The sequence below is a fragment of the Schistocerca nitens genome, chromosome 8 (assembly GCF_023898315.1).
Source record: "Schistocerca nitens isolate TAMUIC-IGC-003100 chromosome 8, iqSchNite1.1, whole genome shotgun sequence".
Taxonomy (NCBI): Eukaryota; Metazoa; Arthropoda; class Insecta; order Orthoptera; family Acrididae; genus Schistocerca; species Schistocerca nitens.
Genome location: NC_064621.1, coordinates 248,225,490 through 248,231,578, shown reverse-complemented (window position 1 = coordinate 248,231,578; position 6,089 = coordinate 248,225,490). Strand labels below are relative to the sequence as shown.

Below are 6,089 nucleotides of genomic sequence, written 5' to 3'. Positions count from 1 at the left end.
ACGTCATCTTCGTGGTGTAGCAATTTTAATGGCCAGTAGTGTATATGAAAGAAAATGTAAGAAGTCTCCATGAAGGATCTCGCACTGAGCTATAAGTGAGCATTCGCACTGTGTCACAAGAACTGGGAGGGTAGGGGAGAGAAGTCAGTGGAGAAGCTGCAAGGTCGAACTTCACGTGGTCATAGTCTTCCGTGCTTTGAGGTAACCGCCCCTAGGCACTGGAAGCTGAAGTCGCAACGCAGGTAATATCTCCAGGCCAACGGCCTTGCCGCAGTGGTAACACCGGTTCCCGTCAGATCACCGAAGTTAAGCGCTGTCGGGCTGGGCTAGCACTTGGATGAGTGATCATCCGGTCTGCCGAGCGCTGTTGGCAAGCGGGGTCCGCTCAGCCCTTGTGAGGCAAACTGAGGAGCAACTTCACTGAGAAGTAGCGGCTCCGGTCTTGGAAACTGACATACGGCCGGGAGAGCGGTGTGCTGACCAAATGCCCCTCCACATCCGCATCCAGTGACGCCTGTGGGCTGAGGATGACACGGCGGCCAGTCGGTATCCTTGGGCCTTCATGGCCTGTGCGGGAGGAGAGTTAGGTAATACCTCCAGGTGGTGTCAGGAAGACCGAGTCTGTCTTTAGAGAGCAGTTCGTTATCTATGGATGGGTGCAGTTTTGGCGGTGTCTCAAAAGAATGTTACTGTAAACAGGACGGTAGAATACCATACCTCGCCAAAATACACTGTCCATTACAGACGACTTCCGAGAGTAGGGTAGGGAACAAGCACGGCCGGCCGAAGTGGCCGTGCGGTTAAAGGCGCTGCAGTCTGGAACCGCAAGACCGGTACGGTCGCAGATTCGAATCCTGCCTCGGGCATGGAAGTTTGTGATGTCCTTAGGTTAGTTAGGTTTAACTAGTTCTAAGTTCTAGGGGACTAATGACCACAGCAGTTGAGTCCCATAGTGCTCAGAGCCATTTGAACAAGCACGTTTATGACACTTTTGAAGATTGCGGGACACCGCCAACGGTTTCAGGCTATGCAAGACAAAAACGCTAGCGCAATGTGAAAACTGCTACAACTGGCTAAAGTAAATAATTTAGAAACGGTAGACATTAGAGAGAACAATGTCTGTACTTACAGAGTTTGATCCTCATTGGTCATAGACAGAGGTACATCCTCATTGGCCATAGACAGAGCACAGTTTGTCAGTGCCAAGTGTTACGAAGCTTGTTTCCGTTCATGGGCCAACATCAGTGTTAACAACTTCTTACTGATCGGTGTTCGGAATATTTATCGCTCAGCCGATGAGAGTTATGTGCTGAGAGAAAGCCGCAGAGACGCGAGTCCTCATTGTAGGAAGCATATGATACTTCGATGCAGACAGGAACCATCACGAGACGAAGTCTTCGAAAGAGCGCCTCCACAGATATGCACCTCTTCGAGCGGACTTGATGAGCAGGCAGTTTGTTGGCACGAAACAATTACTGATTTTACAGCCTTTTCAGCCACTAACAGCATATTAATATGGTGAGATATTTTCGAAACCGCGACAGAAACTGTGGGGAAAGGCGAGTCAATTTTACCTGGATTCAGTAATTTCGAGGTTCATTCTGATGAACTGCCCGACAGCTAAACGTTGAATATCCTTTCAACTGCTGCCATAGATGCTAATGATTACCATTCCGTAGCGTTCTGCAGCGCCAATTGACGTTAAGGTTAGAAAAGACCATTATTCTCTTTTTCAAATTTTGAAGTACTTTTCTGGTGGCTACCACTGCGCCTCAGTGGCGTGATACAGGTTATATAAGCAGCTCCGCAGCAACGGGTGTGGATCCCGCGCTCGGTTCCGCTGAGCTAGGGACGACATCCACGAGGCTGCTGTGTAAGTAACGCCTTCAGAAGTTTAAAGCCGACCAGTGGGAGAGCAGAGATCAGTCACGTGGAGTGCACGGGTTGGCAGGCGAGACAGCGGCCGCCGCAGCGGATCTCTGTCTCCAGCCCTCTTACCCTCCAGACGTGTCGCCTAATCCTCCCATTGAGGGCGGAATGCTCTCCGCCACTAGGCGCCGTTCCCTCCGCGGTCATAGCAGACGATAGACCGAATGAACCCCGTAGAATAGAAGAAAGAGAAAGACCCTTTTTTGACAACTTTACTTTTCATTCCACGTGCTAGAGTGGACAGCAACAGTCCTGGATGCCCACTTCCTCCCATTAGTCATTGCTGACAATTACAGCGCTTTCTGCCCTGAAACAATAACCATTGGCAATCACAGTAGGACGTTCCTGAATATAATTGTTTCATTTGGACACACATTTTTTAAAATCATAATTCACATTCGTCCTCCAGGCTTGCCCACGCATTAGCTTATCATTGTCAGTGTTTTTCAAACCATCTGTTACGTCTATCATGCATTTTAATATAACAAACTGAGTTAATTTTAATTACTGTTTGTTTTTATACATAAAGAATACCTTGAACATTATTTTGGAGGGCAATGATGTAATTTTCAGATACTCATTGACAGTTTCGTATATCTACACTAATTGCCAACATATATCATCTTTCCCCCAAGCCGCCATTTACACAATCAAATAAAATCTTGAAAAAATATTTGTATTAGTTAGTAATCGTAACTTTTGTTTTGCTGGCGGGTTAGAGGATTCTATTAAAAGTATCATCATCAGGCCATCCTGTGATCAGAAAATCATAGTACTTACTTCAAATAATAACGTATGGAACAATTAAAAATATTTTCTCTCTGTAATATCAAATGTATTGCATGAAGTGTCGCTTACTCTTGGCAGGTAATCGTCACTTTTGCTTCCCAAGCAAAGGAATCATAAACTAAAAGCAAAGCATAGTACTAAGCATTAAATACATGGAAATTGCTGCCACAAACGATAAAAATGTAAAATATACTTAGCCAGTTTCATATTTAAAATTATTTCCTGTCATAGTAAGTAAACTTTCTTGTAAAAGGTATGTCGACGAATTGATATTGTTGCTTAGAGGTGACGGTGTAGAAATGCTACATACGATGACGAACTTCAGCAATAATCATCCTAAATTAAATTTTATCATAGAATACAAACAGGAAACGGCTCTTAATTTTCTAGACTTGCGTACAAAGAAGGAGTATTTCAAAATACACAGAAAGCCGAATATTACGCTGTCGTAATTGACAAATCAACCGCAGGAACAGATATTCCACAGGGAGGAAATTACCACCTACTAATCGTAAGGAAATTACGGAGGTGAATATTCTAAAGCAGACTGCAACTGTCTTGACGATAGGGTTGAGGAAACTGAATGCCTACACGGCGGAAAGTAATGTTAACCAAGACTTGAATGAAAAAAAGATAAGTGACTACATGGGGGGCATTTCAGAAAAAATAGCAAGATTGTTTGGAAGAAAAAGTTAAGGCAAACAAAAAATCTAAGAAGTGATTGCATATTGTGGCTTCATACAGCGTTGACTGCATAAAAAAATCATTAAAATCAGGTATCTACAACATTTCTACTAACTAACATAGTATTTTTATTTTGTCCAAACGGTGTGGAACTTTTCTTCCAGGTTTAAAGAACACGCTGAAAGGCAACTAAAGAAAAATCATCATACGCAAAACAACCCTGCAATACAGGACGTAGGGAATAATCTTGAAATTTCGTCTACTGTTCCTAAAGCCCCACTGATGACCATCTTAGAAGAAGTGAAAATACACGATAACACTAAAAGAGGAGAGGATATGTTAGACCGTTATCACAAAGGCTGAGGGAAAATCAATTCCTTGAACTAATTAAGAAATGACTAGAAGAGTGCCCCGTTAGGTTGATTGCTAGATACACTTTTGATCCATAATATAGTGATCTTGCTAATAATCTCCCACACAATTTTCAACTTTTAATTTTGCATACTTCAATAGGCTTCTACTTACCCTACGCTACTTACTTTTCACATACCTTTGCCCTCCCTCTTCTTCCTCTTCCGCCGGCCGCGGTTGCCGTGCGATTCTAGGCTCTTCGGTCCGGAACCGCGGGACTGCTACGGTCGCAAGTTCGAATCCTGCCTCGGGCATGGATGTGTGTGATGTCCTTAGGTTAGTTAGGTTTAAGTAGTTCTGAGTTCTAGGGGACAGATGACCTAAGATGTTAAGTCCCATAGCGCTGAGAGCCGTTTGAACCATTTGAACTTCCTCTGCTCCCCCCCCCCCCCTCCACTTCCATGACATATACAATATTATTATATGGAAACAGCGCGACACAACACAGTTGTGGCCTTATGATCTCAATGCCAATCGATGTGATTTCTTACAACTGAAAGATACGTAGGAGGAGTGTTGTTATGGTGAGCGTGGAGGAAATGTGATACTGCGCCCCCGCCAGCTCCAGCGTACATATGGATACTGTTGGGTCAGAAATAAAACTGGAAATGCAGCTAAAGATGGTCAGCTAACAGTTGCAGAGTAATACATAGCCATATCCCGCAGCTCTTCCTCTTGATTCTGGATATCTTTTCCTAAAAGTAATTTCGGATTTACAATGCATCAAGCCATTACCATTACGACAAGTATTACATTAAATGATTCAGGATCATATTGATGTTTTATAGTGAAACAAACCATAAACAAATGGGGTATGTAAATATAGATACCTAGATTTGCTGCTTTCATAAATTTCATATTTTATGCTATTCTTATTCATTAGATATTTTTCACAGTGTGACTTTTTTGAAGATGAAAAACAAAAAATCGCTGTACATAGGGATCAGTTTTCTCACGGCTGGCCGGCCAGAGTGGCTGAGCGGTTCTACGCGCTACAGTCTGCTGCCGCGCGACCGCTACGGTCGCAGGTTCGAATCCTACCTCGGGCGTGGATGTATGTGATGTCGTTAGGTTAGTTATGTTTAAGTAGTTCTAAGTTCTAGGGGACTGATGACCTCAGATGTTAAGTCCCATAGTGCTCAGAGCCATTTGAACCATCTCACGGCAGGAAACTGTTTACGTCTACGTACGACTTAGATTTTCCCTTTACTTTTAGTTTTTAACTCACGTACTTGGTGAGCGACAATGATGACTGTGTTTCAGTGGTAAGAGACAACCTGCGAGGGTTGCCCACAAAGTAATGCACCGCATTTTTTTTTTCTCATCCGGAAACTATGCTACGAATGAGGAACGTTACGTAAGTAATAATTGAAGTCTCTTGAGTGAGACGCCAAATCTCCGTCACTTCTGACTGATAAGCGTAGCTATTGGACAGTTTCAAAATGTCGTATGCAGGCGATGTACGTTAAAGCAACGTGCCGTCATTGAATTTCTCACTGCAGAGAACGAGACTGTTGGGAATCCTCAGAAGTGCTTGTGCAAAGATTATGGAGCATCTGCTGCCGACAGAAGTACAATTAGTCGATAGGCACCTAGGTTGACGTCATCAGAAGGCGCTTCGGCAGAATCGTGGGGTTACCGCTCTTCAACCTTCACTATTTGTTCGTAGTGTGGAGGACGTTCACTTAGTCTAGAGGCTGTTTGCACAAAGTAGGCAGTCTAGCGATCTATCCTCTGAATCCTGACAGAAGAAAGGGATGAGTATTCTCAGTTCGCGTAAGTGGCAAGTAATGCATATTTGCTATGAAACGACATTGCAGTACCGCGTAGAAAGAATTATGTAGTTGACAACGAAAGAGCATAAAATTATGAACATCGACTGATGGGATTCACTGGTTTATATATCAAAAACACTTTTTGTCAAATGTACAGGCCTGGAACACGTGAAGGAATTAGTGGCACGAATACTAAAATTTCTGAAGCCATACGCATTGTTCCTTGGTCAGTTGCAACAGTTTTCAGTGGAGATGATTGGAGAATATGGAGATTTCATTTGTTACTCCAAAGTACGTAGGTTAAGGTACGGCTGGAAGTACGTAGGTTAAGTCAAGGAGTACGGCTGGAGAGATTTTTTGATTTAAAACTCGCTACTCTTTAATTTTTTAAAGGAAAAAGAAGTCCAGGAATGAAAATTAGTACATCCGGAATGGTGTGCAGACTTCTCAATTTAAATTGATTTGGCTACACGCTGCACACAGTAAGGCATTGCAAAGTAA

The 6,089-nt window shown here is 43.3% G+C and overlaps 1 pseudogene; it reads left to right on the top strand.

Moving 5' to 3' along the window:
• Window positions 1–255: 255 nt before the first annotated feature.
• On the top strand, window positions 256–373 carry LOC126199852 (5S ribosomal RNA; annotated as a pseudogene).
• The last annotated feature ends 5,716 nt before the right edge of the window (window positions 374–6,089 follow it).